This window comes from Canis lupus, chromosome 16, assembly GCF_011100685.1.
Source record: "Canis lupus familiaris isolate Mischka breed German Shepherd chromosome 16, alternate assembly UU_Cfam_GSD_1.0, whole genome shotgun sequence".
Lineage (NCBI taxonomy): Eukaryota > Metazoa > Chordata > Mammalia > Carnivora > Canidae > Canis > Canis lupus.
Window position 1 is genome coordinate 51127280 of NC_049237.1, and position 18966 is coordinate 51146245.

At 35.3% G+C, this 18966-nt stretch overlaps 1 long non-coding RNA gene across 3 annotated transcripts in view; it reads right to left on the reverse strand.

Annotated features, from left to right (window-relative positions):
* Window positions 1-7019: 7019 nt before the first annotated feature.
* The window catches only part of LOC119874733, a 38655-nt gene continuing 26708 nt past the window's right edge, over window positions 7020-18966 (reverse strand). The window contains exons 4-8 of one of the 3 annotated variants that reach the window (XR_005371137.1): window positions 17401-17536; window positions 10536-10634; window positions 8451-8531; window positions 7833-7978; window positions 7020-7506 (exon numbers count right to left, since the gene is read on the reverse strand). This is a non-coding gene — a long non-coding RNA (uncharacterized LOC119874733). Of the gene's footprint in view, window positions 7507-7832; window positions 7979-8450; window positions 8602-10535; window positions 10635-17400; window positions 17537-18966 lie in introns of all 3 variants that reach the window. The other 2 variants (XR_005371136.1, XR_005371135.1) reach the window with 2 other exon arrangements.

An 18966-nucleotide genomic window follows, 5' to 3' on the forward strand; every position in this document is an offset into this window, starting at 1 on the left:
ATTGAATAACTGGTGTTATTTATACAAGCTGGGAAACCAAAAATCAGAATATTTCATCTTGAATGATATTTCAAAAATAATATTATGATCACAAATATTTACTACCCCATACATTCCTGTCAAAGATGAACTTTCTAGTGATTCAAAAGTCCTTTGGAGACCAGCAGTATCAATATCATTTGAGAACTTCCTAGAAATGCTAATTCTCTGGCTCCAACACATACCTAATAATAAGCAATTTGTGTTGTAACAAGTGCTCTTAGTGATTCCAGTGCACCCTCAAGTTTGGGAACCACTGTTTGGAATTAATTTTTAAAATAAGGTAAATGACTTGTAAAGGAAAATGTTCATAGGTGATGAAAATTTTTCACACTGCTAATTATTCTCAAGTAGAGGTTTGGAATTTGAGTTTCAACATGTTTTAAGATAAATGATATGTAGCATACTGTGTCTCCAATTAGAAAAAAAATGACAAGATGGCATGCGCAAATTTTGAAAAGCAGAGTTGGCATGCAGTTTTGAGTATCCAAAGCGTTATTAGATATGATTTTTACATATCTCTAACCCAGAAAAAAGTGAGGTACCTCTCTAATCCAGTACAAATGGAAGTATTAAGTTATTCCCCCAAACCAACTCTCCACCAAATAGATCAGTAGACTTATACTATACTGTACCCAGAACCCATTATCATGTAACATATTTAAGGTAAGTAATAAAATTGCATAAATATTTAAATAAATGCATTCCATTTCATAGGGTAAACTGGACATACTCTATTATACATGAGGAGACATAGTGTATATTCACATGTTAAAGTCTAAAATTAATTATCATACTATAGAAGCCTGTTTAATTGTGTTTAATACCAAATTTATCAAATTACTTTATTATGGATAGCTTTCAAGTCATACATTTTAAAATTTCATGAAACTAGTGTTGTGGAGAACATATTTTTAAAAGTGCTGATCTAAACATTAAAAGTTGTGCCATCATAAATGTAAGAGTAAGAATGTCTTCCTTGTACAAGCTACTGATATATGTAAAAGATTTTCAATCAAGAACAAAATCCCTCACTGAAAATGTTCCTTTGTTAAAAGAATAAATGTAGTTTTATTTCATCATAAGAGAGAGTATTGCATTGTGGGTAATGGCTTGGATTACTCTTTCAGCTCCCACCCTCCTCAGCTAGGTAACCTTGTGCGTAACATTATCTCTGTGCTTTAACCACTTAAACTATGAAATGGGAATAATATTAATACCTTACTCATAAGGTTGTGAATTTTGAAAGTTTCTGGCACTGAGTAAAACCACTTAAACACGAGAGGAATAAATACATTTGAATTATTATCATGACTGACTTAACTAAATATATTTACAAAACTCCAAGCCTTCATATTGTAGGAAATTTTCTTTGGGTAAATTGGCACTTAAATATTTAAAACATCTTTATTTACACTTAACACTTCTTGGAGATAAGCAGAGAAAAACATAAAATCTTTTTCTTAGGTTTACATATATGGAAATGAAGATGTAGTCTATCCTTATTGAAGTTCTAATAAAGGAATTCATTTTATTACCTGCTAATGCAGAATACTAACATTAAAGAAAAAATTGAATGTAAAATCCCCAGATAATGAATGAGACTATAACAACCCAATGCTAGGCACTGAATATCAGTAAAAGAATAAATTGCTGTATACTCACTGTTGTATTAAGAACTAAAATGAATAATCTCTATACCTCCAATATTACTAATTAAGAGCTCTCTCTTCTTTCTTTGGTACTAGGGATGTATAGAATTCCAAAATGCACTTTGAATATTACTACATACTGTAAAACAAACAAAAACACAATTTTGGCATTCAGGAGCACTGAGCTACCACTCAATTAGATTGAGAAGAGTCTCTGCTATAGCTAAAAGGATCCATTTTTCTGTTTCCAATATGTTGAAAGATATTTTCTTACATTAAATAAAATTTATACAGTCATATTCCACATGGATATTTGAATTATGTGAGAATACCTATTTTTTAATTTAAAACCTAAAACAACTGTCATGCCTGTGAATGTATGGAATAATATGCACCAAATATCACTGATATCCATTTCTATGAATGATGGAATTTTAGATGTTTTATATTTTTTTGTTTCTGCCCATATTTTTTTCTTATAATGAATGTCTTTTTCATAAAATAACATAAAAACACTCTTTACAATAAAAGAAAAACAACTACCTAGATACAAAGCCAAATATAATCTCATCTCTCAAGTCTTTCCAGATCTTCCTCAAACAAATATAGTTGACTTGAATTTTGAAACACTCTGTTATTCCTCTTAAGACAAATCAAATGTCCTGCCATAAAGTATATTATATATACTCACATAATTCATAAGATTGTTGAGAGAAAATGGTGTACTTTCTCAACCTTGAATAATAGGTTGATACCCACTTCAAACATAGTAACTATTCAATAAATATTTAATAAATTATATGAAAAAGTTCATTGACCCAATAACCTGCTTGTAAGCCTAGATACTACTCTCATAGTTATCACAAAACAGTTAAATTGCAGACATTTTGTAGAGAGTTTCTACTGGCTAAAAGGAAAGGCTTCAAGTCCATGATGTAGACCAGAAGATTCAACAAAGTTAACTGCTTGAGGCATATTGTAATGCTTGAGGTATGTGAAGAGCTAATAATAAAAGGACAAAAAACTGACTGGAAATTGTGGGAGAAATCTGCACTCTCTCTGGCAGTGACCCTGCTGTGCAGGCACATGACGTGTCAAATATGGCCTTAGCCAAATAAATAGCAAAGTTCACCCCTACTAATCAGCTTCGGATATCTTAAGGTAAAATCCAATATAGTAATTTTGTATTTTAAATCATATAGCACAATGGCTATATATTAAGTCTGTAAGTCACCTGACCACTCCCAACTCCAGCCTCTTTCTTTAAAATGTATGGACGTTTGATGAACTGATTTTTCTTCCTTCTAGCTTTAAATGTTTATGATTTTTCTCTTCATAATTTTAGTAGTATCTACTAGAATGGATGAATGAATTCAGTAAGGTCTCAGGATACAAACCCAATATAGAGAAATCAATTGCATTTCTATACACTAATAATGAAGTAGCAGAAAGAGAAACTAAGAAAACAATCCCATTTACAATTGTACTAAAAATAACAAGAACTTAGCCAAAAACTTGTACTCTGAAAACTATAAAACAATGGTGAAAGAAATTGAAGATGACATGAATGGGAAGATAGTCCATGCTCATGGCCTGAGAGAACAAATATCGTTAAAATGTCCCTATTGCCCAAAAGAATCTACAGATTTAATACAATACTTATCAAATTACCAAGAGCATTTTTCATAGAACTAGAACAAATAATCTCAAAATTTGTATGGAACCACGGAAGACCCTGAATAATCAAAGCAATCTTGAAAAAAGATGACTAAAACTGGAGGTATCATAAGGTCAGATATCAAGATATGTGACAAAACTATAGTAATCAAAACAGTATGGTACTGGCACAAAAACAGATCAGTGGAGCAGAAGAGAGAGCCCAGAAAGAAATACACAATTGTCTGGTCAATCTTGGACAAAGCAGGCAAGAATAACACAATGGGAAAAATGATAATCTCTTCAATAAATAGTATTGGAAAACTGGGCAGCTACATGCAAAAGAATGTAACTAGACAAAATTCTCACACCATACAGAAAAATAAACTCAAAATGGATTAAAGACCTAAATAGGAGATCTGAATCCATTAAAATCCTAGAAGAGTGTATAGGCAATAATGTCTCTGGCATCAGATGTAATGACATTTTTTATATATGTGTCTTAAGACAAGGAAAACAAAAGCAAAAACTATTGGGATTACATAAAAATAGAAAGCTTTTGCACAGCGAAGGTAGGAGTCTACAAACTGAAACACAACCTACTGAATTGAGAACATATTTGCAAATGACATATCTAACAAATGATTAATATGCAAAATGCATTAAGAGTTTATATAACTCAACACCAAAACCCCAAATAATACAATTTAAAAAATGGATAGAAGATACAAACAGGCATTTCTTCAAAGAAGACATACGCATGGCCAACAAATAGATGAAAAGATGCTAAATATTATTCACCATCAGGTAAATGCCTATCAAAACCACAAGGAGATACTACCTCATACAGGTCAGAATGGCTAAAATAAAAAACACAGGAAATAAGTGCTGGTGAGGATGTGGAGAAGAAGGAACCCTCATGCACTGTTGGTGGGATGCAAACAGGTGCAGCCACTGTGGAAAACTGTATGGATGTTTCTCAAGAAATTAAAAATAAATTATCCAGGAATTCCACTACTGGATATTTAACCAAAGAAATTGAAAACACTAATTCAAGAAGATACATGCACTTCTGTGTTTATTGCAGTATTATTTACAATAGCCAAACTGCAGAAGCAACCCAATTGCCCTTTCATAAATGAATGAAGAAAGTGGGGCGTCTGAATACAATGGAATATTACTCAACCATAAAAAAGAATGAGATTTTGCCACAATATGGATGGATCTAGAAGGTATAATGCCAAGTGATGTAAGAGAAAAATACCATATGATTTTACTCACATGTAGTATTTAAGAAACAAAACAGATGAACAAAGAAAAAGAGAAACCAGGAAGTAGGCTCTTAACTATAGAGAACAAACTGATAGTTAACAGGAGGGGAAGTAGGTGGGGGATGGGTGAAATAGGTGATGGGGATTAAGAGTACATTTATGGTGATGAGCACTGACTGATGCATAGAATTGAATTTATGGTGTTGAATCACTACATTGTAGACCTAAAACTAACACTATGTGTTAAGTGTACTGGAAAAAAACAGGGAGGTTTAGTATTTCTTTATTTTGTAAAGCATCAGTCATCATTTCATATATTCTACAAGAATTTTGGTTGGTAAGCCTTGGGTCAATACCGAGTTTGCTTCTGGACTTAAGTGTCAAGGCTGTGCATGACAGGCCAGATTATCTTATGGATGTGCAGCCTTCCCTAACTTTTGATTTTGGATACTATGACAGTAAAGCAGAGAATTATCCTATTCATTGGAAAAGATATTTGGAACCTGGAATGCCACTATAAAAAATATTTCAGTGGTTAGGGGAAAGTAACTTAGGCGGAATAATAGTGTTGTTGCTTTTCTGTTTAACACTTTTTTTTTTCATGTTAAGTACATATCCTGAATAGAATACTTCCTTAACCATGATCTCTAAGTGTCGAATAAGAATATTGAATTATATGTAACAAAATTCTTGCTTAAACACCATATTTTGTGGTAACTAATTAGAAAATTATTAATAATGAAGTATTGGCTTACAGAATAAAAGCATATAACCCTGGGATACACAATAAAGAACTATTAATGCCCTTTATCCAGAGATAAAATTCTGATTTTCTCTTAAAAAGAACTGTTCGCCTCATAATTTTCATGTGTCTAAATGGGAAAATTAATGAGTGTATATTTTAGTTTAATATATTACAATTATGATGTCTCCTGTAAATCTGGAGCATTTTGATATGTGCATGAATTTGCAGTATATATATATATATATATATATATATAAAACCAAGAATGTAGAAGTTGTACTGAAGAGTGAAACTTTGGCCATACTTGGTGTCTTTTAAAATCAGCAGCAAGCAAATAAAAGAAGAAAAGAAAGCAAAAGAAAGCAAAAGATTCAATAAAGAGTACCTAACTTATTCATACAAATCCTATTATTTCTATTGATTTAGTAACTAGTAAACCTCATTTTCCACTCTGTGAAGTGATAATGCTCCTGGCCATGAGCTTCTTTATTTCAAGACTCTAATTTGAAATATTTCAATCACCTCTGAAAGTTGCAGAATAATCCACATCCTGATCTCCCAGAAGGAATATCATATTGCAAATGTGCTATACTTTGCAAGTACAAACAGAATGTTAAAAGATCAGGTTACCTTTCTTCTTGGAAATCTACACTACACCTAAGATGTGAAATACAGCTTTTATTTTGCTGGAGGCTCTCAGAGGTGCAGCTGCCGGTTGGCAACGCCATTAAGTAGGTTCAAGTTGGGAATGGAAGGTTAACAACAGTCTGTGTAATAGAAATGTAGACAAAAGATAATCCAAGTTTCCAGCTTTCAAGGGATTCACTGGCAGTAGCTGACTGTGAGCTCTCAGTATTAAATCTAATAAAGTCCTCGGGCAGAGCAATGGTGAGGTTGTTACCTTTGAGAAATGGCACTGTGTTTTTCTGCATTTGGATCACAAATAGGCACCCTGGCCGATTTTCTATTTGAGGGGAGCCTGAACTGAAATCAAGATTTGTAGGAGTTTTAAGTCTCTAGTTTTTTAATAAATGAATTAGCATTTCCAGTATGAAAAACTTGAATGAAAATATTATTATGATACTGCTTCCTGCCAGCAATCAACCCATACAGACTCTGACATATATTTTGCAACTGTGCTTTATCAAACCAAACTTCTTTTTTCCAAACTTAATTTTCTCTCAAAGCTAACAGTGTCATCACAGGAAGAGTTTCTAATTTAACTGTTACTAATCACCTTAGACTGAATTTGAATATAAAACAGAATACTAGCTAGAGGAGAATATTGTAAGAGGCACGGGTTTGATAAGTTGTGGTTACCGTCCCTCTTTTCACGTCGCCCTTCACATATTTCCTCTGAGTCATTTCTATGTACTCCAGAACGAGGGAGTTCTCTGAAGCCTCACTACACTCATTTTATCCAGGAAGAGCTAACTAGAAATGATGTATTCCTTGACAGGGGCTTACCACACTCACTACACTCTGCACTTGAAATCTTTAGTTTTCACAAAGAATTTGTCTTACATGACATTTTATCTAATTATTTTTTAAAGAAGAACAATCTGAGGCCGATAAGAAAGACATCACTGTATCAGTCGGATTTTTTGAATTGAATATTTACATATATAAAACTAAAAAATATATAACAGACCACAAGTAGTAAAAACACAACTTACTCTAAATCCTACCACCAGCAAACCACCAAGAACTGCCATTGACACCATCATCTATGGGTTATTCAGGTGGATGCTCTCTTTATTTGAAATTCCAAGATTTCTTTTGCTTAAAAATCCTTATGAGGGGATCCCTGGGTGGCTCAGCGGTTTAGTTCCTGCCTTCGGCCCAGGGCACGGTCCTGGAGTCCTGGAATCAAGTCCCACGTCGGGCTCCCAGTATGGAGCCTGCTTCTCCCTCTGCCTGTGTCTCTGACTCTCTCTCGCTCTATCTATGTCTATCATGAATAAATAAAATCTTAAAAAAAAATCCTTATGAAATCTACCTGATGGTTTAGTGTACCTTTGACAATTGCTAGATTTAGATTGGGGAACTGATTCCGTCCAAGACTGGAGTAAAGTGAGTTTGCTGTAGTCTTTCTAAGATGAGAGAAGGTGAAAATTTGATTTTCCATCATATATGGCACAGTCTATAGGAAAAAGAAATGAAAAAGTAAAATGCACAAGAAAATGGCAGTGCTAAACAGGATGCACTGGGTAATGTCTGGGCCAGCCCTTTCTTCACCTTTGTTTCCTCTTACATTGTATTCATATTATGATCTGAGTATACTATGCCTCTTGCTTTAACACAAGTACACACATACAGTCCTCTCCAGCCACTTCCTCCTTGACAACAAACCCATCTAGTGTGAATGCTCTATGATATCTTCAACTTTAGATACTATTGTATTAGGGATGCAGAACCAATAGGATGTATATACGTATATGAAAACATTTATAATAGAAGTCGGCTCACCTGGCTGTGGAGGCAGACAAGTCCCACAGTCTGTGGTCAGCAAGGTGAAGAACAACAACCAGGAAACCAGTGGTATAATTCGGTCTGAGTCAGGAAGCCTGAGAACCACACACTCTAATGCTGGAGGGCAGGAGAAGATGGATGCCCTAGTTCAAGAAGAAAGAGGGAATCAGTCCTTTTTTTACCTTTTTGTTCTATTGGGCCATCAGCAGATTGGAGGATACACACCCGGGGAGAGAACGGGTCTCTTTATTCTACTAAAGTACATGCTAATCCCTTTCAGAAATGCCCTCACAGACACGTCTAGAAGTAATGTCTTACCAGCTATCCAAGCATCTCTTAACCCAATAGAGTTGACACATAAAATGAACCATTATAGATATCAACTGGGTATTTTGCAATATGAAAGTTATTTGTATTTTCTAGTAAGGGATATGCATTGTAGGGAGAAGTTATTACAGAAATGCAGTAAATCATTTTAAAGGAGAAATGTACCTACTTTGCAATAGATATTTGTGATTTCTCACACAAAATACAGTGGGGCAGAGCACATTGGGGATGGTGGGGCACAGTTAAGCAAGCATAATATAAGATCATTCAAATGATTGCACTACTTACACCCTTACTCCATACATTGAGTGAAGCGGGCCTGCACTCTTCCTTCATGTGGATGGTGGTATCAGGCCATAAATGCTGTAACTGTGAATCAGAACATTGCTGGTTCATAGCCCGGGTTTCACATCTGGCAAGTAGATTGCACAGACATTCCCTAGAGATAGCATATGGTCTTTGAAGACCTAGATACTGTTGAAATTAATTGAACTTATATGACATCTGGATAAGCAGAAATGTCATGATGGCACTAAATGGCCCTATTACAGTTGCTGCATATGAAGTTAGCATGAGAAGATAAACACCAAGTGCACTTCAAATACTTAATCATTAGCATTGTCCACATTAGCTCTTCAACTATGCCATGTTTTCATTGCCTTGTTCAACTTCTCATAATCTGACACATTTTCTTTTGGACACAGTTCTAACAAAGTCAGGCCATCTTATTATGGAATCCCAGAAAAAAATGTTTATGGCCCGACACAGTAGTGCAATTTAGATTTCTCTACCAAAACTCCCATCAGAATTGGTTTGTAGTGCAATTACCAAAAGAAGGAAAATGCTACCAACAGAAAACAAACTAAGGACCAAAGAACCAAACCCCAATGACACCAAAGAACTACCAATACAGTTACATTTTTAAGGTGAAAAAGAGTAGTAATTTGGTCCTTCCCCCCTCATTTTCTTTATGCAAATTTAAACTGCTTTAAATAAAATAGCCCCCTATAAACACACCTGGCCTTTCGCTTAGTAGTGCAAAAGTTCTATTTTCATCTTCTAATTTAGGATGGAGGTAAAGTGGAAAAGAGATGTGTGGATATAAATGTTCTCAGGAATATTAGATGTTTTGTTATAATATGTCTTGGTGGAACTAACTCTTGAGACCTATCACTTATTGCAGAAATAATAAATGATTTAGGTATAAGCTAGCAATTTAAAAAAAAAGGATCTTAGCAAAGAATCTATTTGGGAGAAAAAAAGTCACTTTCAATCTCTGGATGATCAGTTTGATATTAATTTGGAACATGCTAGATTAAGAAAACAAGATTTTTCTGTCCTAATATTTACCAAAGGGTTAGTAGAAGGAGAAAATGAAAAAATAATGTTTACTAGGTTGCCTTTAATGGCAAAAGGTAATTTTTTTGATTCCTTTGAATACTTTGTGCCCAATGAAGGGTTTTCAATTTTCAGAATTTAAGATGCTATATAAGAATTGTAAGAGTTTAATAAGAGTTTAGAAACTAATCAATACTCAGAAAACAGTGCATATAAATGTCTTTTTCAAATTTAAATTTGATGCAACATGTTTAGTAAACTCATTTCTGATGTATTTTTATATTTAATACATAATAAAATTAATAAAAACCTGACTCCTTGAACCCACTTGAAGGAAAAACAAAAACCCTAAAACCCAGAAAGCTCCATCAAGTTTTATACTCATCACAAGGAATATAATGAAGAAGAATGCAAGGCTGCATGACAGAGCTCACTTTTTAGTGAGGTTTTCTGAGAGACACATAGTTGTGATGAAACAGTGTAATAAGTGTTTGCATCATCATAGGTTTGTTCAGAGGGTCCCTCAATTTGGGAAGGGTTCCTATCTTAGGGAGGGAGGCATGAGCTGGCTCCGCTAATCACCAGAATGCTGGACTCCGAGTGTGGCAGTGACACTGAGGAGGAATGACAGCTCCAAAAGAAAACATTTTAGAATGAATATTCAAATTTTCCTCAATATTTTACTTTGATCAGAATACAAGTATAAGCCAAATTCAAAACATTATCTTTAATTAAGATGAATTAATGGGTGGGACTCATGAACAATGAATTGGTTTATCCAAAACATTTTCTGAAGTAGTATTAAAACTTCCAAATTAGACCCTCATACACAAACTAAGCCAAAGAAGTAACGAAGTCATTGGTGAGCAAGAGGACAGCAAATATATTTCCAAAGACCCTGCTTCTTTAGGTTAATTCCATGATTGCCAAGCAAAGGAATCCTATTCTGCACCTAGGCATGTGCATGGTTCTGAAGTGATGTTTTGCTACAGAAAAGCCAGTCAGTCAAACAAGAACTACTGTGTCTATACTCACATCGGTTTACACTCTGCAGTAATGAGTACATATGGGACCCATGCGGATGCTCCAGGAGGATAACATTCCCATTTATCAGAAGTTCTGTTTTCTGGATTTCTGCAAAACAGCACATTCAAGAACAGTCAGGCTAACCTTGTTCTGCCTCCTTATGGAGAGTCTCAGTTCATGGGCAGCTGTCTGTTCTCCTGTCCTCAATGCTCCCACACCCCCAGGGCACACCCAGAGATGTGAATAAGCTCCAGCTCTCAGGGCCGAAGAACCCCCAACACACACACACACACACACACACACACACACACACACGCACCCTGCTTCATGTCACTTTTCCTCTTTGTGGGAAGACGTTTGCCATCAGTGTCTAATGTTACCCTAGTTATTGTTTTTAACTCTATTCAAATTACTAGTAGCATCTTCATTTTCCTTTCTTAGCTTCCCTCCATCTTCCATTTTTATTAGCTTTTCTGTGAAAATTCTGTCCCTTTTTAATAGACTTCACAAACCTATCACAATGGACTTTTCTCTCTAAGTTATAACAGCAAACCACATTGCAGCAGAGATACTCTTTAAAATTTGGACTAGATTTCCTTCTTTTTTCCTTCCTCTCTCTCTCCCTCTGCCCTCCTTCTCATTCTGTCCCTCTCTTTTGCCTTACACTGTAAATCTTTGGGCTCATCTATTGACAGCAGAGCACCTGAAGGTATTTAGGGTAGTGTGTGTGTGTGTGTGTGTGTGTGTGTATGTGTGTACATGTTAATGGCAATACATAAATCATGTTTTCTGAGATGTAGACAGCGGATCTCCTTAAATTAAGGTTTCACTGGTAGTAAGTGTATGGTATTTATTATTTTAAAAGGTGATAAATACTTAAAATATAAATGGGTTCCTAAAAGCTTAAATTCATGGATAAAGATTTATTATATGCCACTACATGTGACAACCATCTGTTTTCATATTAACATTCAATTTCTTTGCCAGACTACTACTATCTTAGGTATATAATGGGATCGACATAGGATGTGGTCTTTTATTCTTCACATCTGCCCTAGTCATCATCAGCATTATGCCTTCCAGAAATTTTAAGTCATTGGCACCCATGTAAATAATTCAAGAATACAAGCAACATGTAATTCACAGGTTCTACTAAATATAACACAGTGGTAGTTAACTTTGGATTCTTTTGAAATAATTTATTCCATTCAAGTACATGCATTTATTTTTTTTGTTTTTATTAGGATAGAGAAGTACTTTTTATGACAAATTAAATCTATTTGATCTCTGAAAATATTGGGAATGGCATAAACCTGTAATAATAGTTTTGTTAGTGCTAATTACATTTTTACTTTTTAATATGCAAACTTTGATTCCCAGAAACAAGAGGGTAATTACAAACTAAGATTCCTTGGAAAAAAATTGCAGCTCTGAAATTGTTTTTAAATCAATATATATTACACTTAGATTGCAAATAAGCTCTGAGGTGAGAACCATCCCTAGATGATCCGGTGAAACCTGACAAGAAGCCAAGAGGCAGCTTTTGATGAGTGCTCTGTGGATGCATACACCTCTCTTAACTAAAGCATTTTAACTCACTGTAATTTGCAGGGTATATTCCCTGTCTGCTCTGCCTGAAAATATTTCCTTTTGGATCTAACTACAAAGGTGTTTTTTTTTTGTGTGTGTGTGTGGTCTTTTTGTTTGTTGTTGTTTAATTCTAAGACAACATCACAGAGCAGAGTCAGTTATATTTCATAGTCTGTTTACATAAAAATAAGGAGATTTTGTATGCAAGATAGACATGTGATTCTGATAGGCTTTTTAGAGTAGGAAAACATTTTTAAAAATATTTTATTTATTTATTCATGAGAAATACACAGAGAGAGGCAGAGACACAGACATAAGGAGAAGCAGGCTCCCTAAGGGGAGTCCAATGAGGGACTCAATCCCAGGACCCCAGGATCATGACCTGAGCCAAAGGGAGATGCTGAGCCACCCAGGTGTCCCAAGTAGAAAAACATTTTAAAGAGAAGCTTCAAATATTCAAAACTGCAAGATGAATATGACTTTGTTATTATAAAATCCATCATATAAAATTAAACATAATATCTGTAGGAGAGGAATTAATGTTTGTTATACTCTTACATCAAGAACACAGTTTGAATGATCAGTCCATTAAAATATACTTAATAGGTAAAATATACTTAAAATACATGTCCCTGATCATCATTACCTAAAAACTGGATTCAAGTCTTAAGATTACTAGGCTAGAGCCTAGATTTCCTATAATGAAATATTTAGGAGTATTAATTATGGTAGTATTATATGAAGAAATTTTGCAAATGGTTAATAAATATACTAAACGACCCTTAGTTGAATAAAATGATTAAAACCAGGCAGGTTGTAATTTCTGGATCTGCATAACTTCTCTGACAGATGTGCTCTGATGTTTATATTATGCTTTTCTTTTACCCTTCCATATTGTTGACTGTTATATTTGAGACTCGCATCATAGCTTGTGTGCTTTATGGGGCACACGTAAACACCCATGTGAAAGACACACTAATGACATTTCTTGACTCTGCTTGGCCTACTAGGTTAGTCATTCTTCAGTCCTGATTTTCTACAGGAGCCAAACAGGTGCTTTTTAATATACTTCAAGCATGCCAGGCTGAGAACAACAGGCTTGTTAAATAAATGTTTTCCAGAGACTTAATCTGAGGGTCATTAAAGGTAGGAATAGACTTCTAACTGTGACTTGCAATCTTGTGTCCTGGAGGCATGTGTGGAGGTAATGAACTGACGTGAATGTTTCCACAGTGCCTGTTATGTGCCAAACTGTTAGGCTTAGTGTTTTCCTGTATATACGTCCTCATTCAGTCGCTAAAACACAGTGAAGCAGAATTGTTAGGTAGAAATTGAGGCTCAGAGAAGTTAAACAACTTGCATAAAGTCATGCACCGGTTAAGAAGTTACCCAGATAGACAGTGGATTTTAATCCAAATGTTCAGACCGTCTGTTGTGTTGACCATCTTACCACATTGCATCGGAAGCCTCAAGGACTTTCAAAGGCCTATCTGGAACTAGATTTCTGCCTTTGGTGAAAGATTTCCTGTACTTTTACGGAATAGAAGACTTAAGTCCTGTTCTGGGAACATTGTTCCCACTTCAGGATGTGTTTGCCCTGTGCAAAGTTATTTAATCTGTTAATTTTAGGTTTTTCTCTCTAAAAATAGCGACAATGATATTTCAAACTGTCGCCCAAGGGTGTCATGAAAATAAATGTAATAATCACGGTCATAAGTCATTTTAAGCTACTAAAGAAAATTTCTGACTGGGAGATAAATCCACAAATTCTATTTTTATCCTCCCACTGAGCCCCCACCATAGGCCAACTCCCCCACTTACTCCCATTTTCCGAGAACACAATAAAGAACGGGCGGAAGACACTGCAGTAAGTAGCACCATGGCCCCAAGGAAAACACTAATAATGACATGAATCTTACTTTCAATTTTGATGAACATTCTTCTTTGCCCAAAGCCTGGTTCCTTTTTTAATACACAGTGACTATGAGACTGACTGACTTTTAAATAATTTCTTTGATAAAAACCATAATTGTAAGCCTGCATAGATCCAAACTTCTGTATCAGCATATAGATAGTATATGATCTCCATCAGTATTTCATGAAATAAATTTGCATGTGATCAATATTCACTATGCTTTCTCCAGTAGATCTTAGGCAAGACTACCTTCAAGTTATAGGAATCATAAAGGAATTTATGATGATAAACTTTATCCGGGACTAGAAGAAAGATTTGATAACTAAAGAAATAGCAAATAGCAAAACTTTTTGAAGAAGATGGTAGCAAAATAAACATGTTTAGCATGCTAAAGCATGCCATCAAGCAGATCTGTCTCCTTACTCCCATGTGAATCAAGTAAATGAATCTTTGTTCCTTTAATTTCTGTATCTGTTAACATGGATTAAATAAAATTTATGTGGGTTAGGGAGGGGGAATGAGGCTTACATAGGACAAAACTTGTAATATTCAAAAGTAAGTTACTGATCAATTCAAATTTAATAATTACATTTTAATATTAGATTTTTTAATGTATGATCACTAGTAATAGTAGTCATTTCTGTTAGTAAAACAGTGGCATTCATATTTTAATGATAGTTTTGTTTATTTTATAAAAACTGCAGGTACCAAATTATTTTATGTCATTTTTTTCTGAGTTTCTTCAAATTCAAGGAATTACAGTTCCAAATATTGGGTTTACATGATAATTAACCTTTCAGTTATTCAGTTAATAGGCCACCTTATCAGGTTTACTCATTTCCTTAAAATATGGTGTACTGGGGAGCACCTGGGTGGCTCAGTGGTTGAGTGTCAGCCTTTGGCTCAGGGCATGACCCCGGCGTCCTGGGATCCAGTCCCGCATTGGGCTCCCCGCAGGAAGCCTGCTTCTCCCTCTGCCTGTGTCTCTGTCTGTGTGTGTCTCTCGTGAATAAATAAATAAAATCTTTGAACAATATGCTATACTGGGTTGAATAGTGTGCCCTTCTCAAATTATGAAAAGTAGATTCCCTTATAGAAAGAGAGAAAAACAGACATAGAGACGCAGAGGGCAAACACCATATGATGACAAAAGATGGAGATTGAAGTGGTGCATCTACAAGGCAAGGAACACCAAGGATTTCTGGCAACTTCCAGAAGCTAGGAAAGAGGCATAGAGTAGATTCCTCTTCAGGGTCTTCAATGGAACCAACCCTGCTGATACCTTGATTTTAGACTTTACCCTCCTAACTGTGACAGAAAATATTTCTATTGTTTTAAACCCCCTGGTTTGTTGGGATCTGTTCTATAGCAGCTCTTGAAAACTAATACAGATACTGGTACCGGGCCCTGGGGCACTACGGTAACAACTACGGAAAAATGTGGAAGTGGCTTTGAAATTGGGTAATAGGCAGAGGCTAGAAGAATTTTGATGCTCAGGATAGAAAAATCCAAGCTTCCTTGAAGAGACTGTTTATAGAAATAATGGATATTAATGGCAATTCTGGTGAGGTTTCAAAAAGAAGTTAAAACAGAGAGAACATGTCTATTATCTTAGGGAAACATATTATCATGAACAGGATACTGTTAGAAATAAAGTACTTCTGGTAAAGTCTCAGGCACAAATGAGAAACATATTATTGGACATTGGAATAAGATGATCCTTGTTTGTTTTTCCATTTTGTAAGTAGATTCTATGCCCAGTATGGAGACCAATACAGGACTTGAACCCACAACCCTGAGATTAAGACCTCTACTGAGATCAAGAGTTGGGTGATTAACCAGCTGAGCCACCCACGGACCCGGATCCATGTTTTAAAATGATAGAAATTATGACTGAATTAACGTCTGTTGAGTGGAAAGTAGATCTTGTAAATAATAAACTTGGATATTTAGCTGAGGAGCTATCCAAGCAATGTGCAAAAACTGAAGCCTGATTTCTCTTTGCTGTTTACGATGAAATGTGAGAGGAAGAAGCTGTTAAACACAAAGGAGTCACACTTGATGACTTGGATATTTCTCAGCCTTTCTAGGTAGCCTGCCTTGGAAACAAGCCCGAGAGTGTAGCTGGGCAATCTTTGCTAAACAGATTAGGATGTAATTTATGGATCCAACAACCATCTCAACAGAGGCCAGGAATAGACATGGGATTATCCAGAAGAGATCTGTGGAGAACCCTCATATTTAATGGTATGGATACCCTTGATAGTCACAGAAGGGCAATAGTAAGGCTTTTGAGAATTTTATACTGACACTTCTAGCCTAGACTGAAAAGGGGAGAAATGGGACAAAATGAAGGAAGAATTATGCTGAGAGTAGAGACAAGGATTTTGAGGACAGAAAGGACAAGTCTGCTGCCCTGGAGGGTCAAGACAGTGGAGTGTCCCAGAAGCCTTACAGGACAGAGCTTCAGCCACAGGAGAGGACTCTAAGGAATTTGCAGTGATAGGTTCTAAACTTGCTTTAGACCAGTAATCCCCCCACCTTTTTTTCATCTTCCCCCTTTTGGAATGGGAATATATATTCCATTTCTGTTCCATCACTGTATTTTGGGAGCATATAACTAGGTTGTTTTTTTTTTTTGTTTGTTTGTTTTGTTTTATTGATCACTGGATAAAAAGAAATTTTGTCCTAGAATGGACAATATGCTGAGACTCATAACTGATTTAGATAATAAGATTTGGAAGAGGGGATCCCTGGGTGGCTCAGCGGTTTAGCACGCCTTCGGCCCAGGGTGTGATCCAGGGTCCCGGGATCGAGTCCCACATCAGGCTCCCTGCATGGAGCCTGCTTCTCCCTCTGCCTATGTCTCTGCCTCTCTCTCTCTCTGTATCTCTCATGAATAAATGAATAATATTTAAAAAAATAGATTTGGGATATTCTTGAATTGATATTTAGATGAGATTTCAGATTTAGAGTTCATTCTTGAATGGGTTAAGACTTCTGGAGATGTTGGGATGCCTGGGTGGCTCAGTGGTTGAGTGTCAGCCTTTGGCTCAGGTCGTGATCCTAGAGTCCTGGGATCGACTCCCACATAGAGCTCCCTGAAGGGAGCCTGCTTCTCCCTCTGCCTATGTCTCGGCCTCTCTCTCTGTCTCTCATGAATGAATGAATGGATGAATGAATGAATGAATAAATAAATAAATAAATAAATAAATTTTAAAAAAGACCTGGAGATGTTGGAATTGGGTGACTGTATTTTGCACATGGAAAGGATTTGAGTTGGGGAGGACAGAAGATGGACAGTACTGGGTTGAATAGTGCCCTCCTCCCTAAATTCACATCCACCCAAACCTCAGTGTGTAACCTTACCTGGAGTTAGGATTTTTGCAGATGTGATCAATTCAAAATGGATTAGCTCAGGCTCTACACCAGTATGAAAGATGCTCCTTTAAGAAATGGGAAATTTGAACATGAAAACATGGAGGTGGAGATTAGATGGATGCATCTGTAAGGAAGGCAAGGAACACCAAAAATTTCTGTCAACCACCAGAAACTAGGACAGAGGCATGGAACAGATCTTCCCTCAGGGCCTCCAGCTGGCACCAGCCCTACCTCTGCCTTGATTTTAGAATTGTAAAAGAATAAATTTTTGTTGTTTCCAATGCTTCAGTTCGTGGCTCTTTGTTATAGCAGCCCTAGGAAACTAATATATACTGTTGCTGCTATATAGTAAATTATCATAATAGAATTAATAATGTTTTCTACCCTAGTAACTCCCTTAATGTATCAATTCACATTGCCACTAAAACAAATTACCATATGGTCAAAATTATATGGTTAATCCTATAAACATAGTATACCTAATTTAAATGGAGACCAAACAGGAAAAGGATACAAATACATATTATTTATATATGCGATGTGCCATATGCAGAGAAAAAGCCCTAACACTTTTTATAGTCATCTTCCCCCCGTCATAACAAAGTAAAGATAAAAATATATTCAATCATTCATCTAGGCCGGTTTCAATTGTTTTGAATAGGTACCTCAAAATTATATTTAATGAACCTACATTCAAACCAGAAATATTGTTTAATACACTAGCATGAAACTGTAATTTTTTTTTGTTTTTGTTTGGTTGTACTTTGTGTGAATAAGATTATAAAAGCAGATGATGGGGGGAGTACCTACATCAAAGTCACTTAAAACTGTACTGTAAATATGGTCACCCACATGTAGAAATGATAAGACAACAAATTTAAAGCTAGATTTTTTAAAAGGAGTAAAAGTCGGAAAATATTTTTTATACTTTTTTTTTGTTTTTGGATAAGCCAAGTCATTTATGACATTTTGTTATTTTAGGTATATTGGCTAGAGATCTCCATAGAATAGTTCAAATTTGATTCAGTTTTGCTATTACTGACAGAGATAAGATAGAAAATACAAATACTGAGAGTTTTAAAACTGCCATTCAGGGAGTGTTATTATTTTTCTATAATTCATACTACTAAAGTGATATAAAACAGATGTTTAAACTGGGTTTTACAGTGTTTAAAGTATCTTCTCACCTCTCTTAATGAAGAACGTGAAAGCATTAAATACTTATGGAAATACCAGTGAAAAGAAGAGAACCGTTCTTTCATACTTTGTTGATATTTTGTTGCTGGGGGTTAGAAGTTCTTTGTGTAGCATAATATATAAAACTTAAAATTGAGATAGATTTTTTGGTTAATTGTAAATATCCTAAATCTGAAGATAAAATATATGGTGATAAAACACAGAAATGCTTTCCAAACATTATTAATAAAAATAAATATTTAAGATATACTGAAAGACAAGAAGGATGAGAAATAGTGAATTTATTCTGATCACCTGTGAGCTTTTTAGACTATGATAAGAAAATGTATTATCATAGGACATTTTTAAAGATTTTTG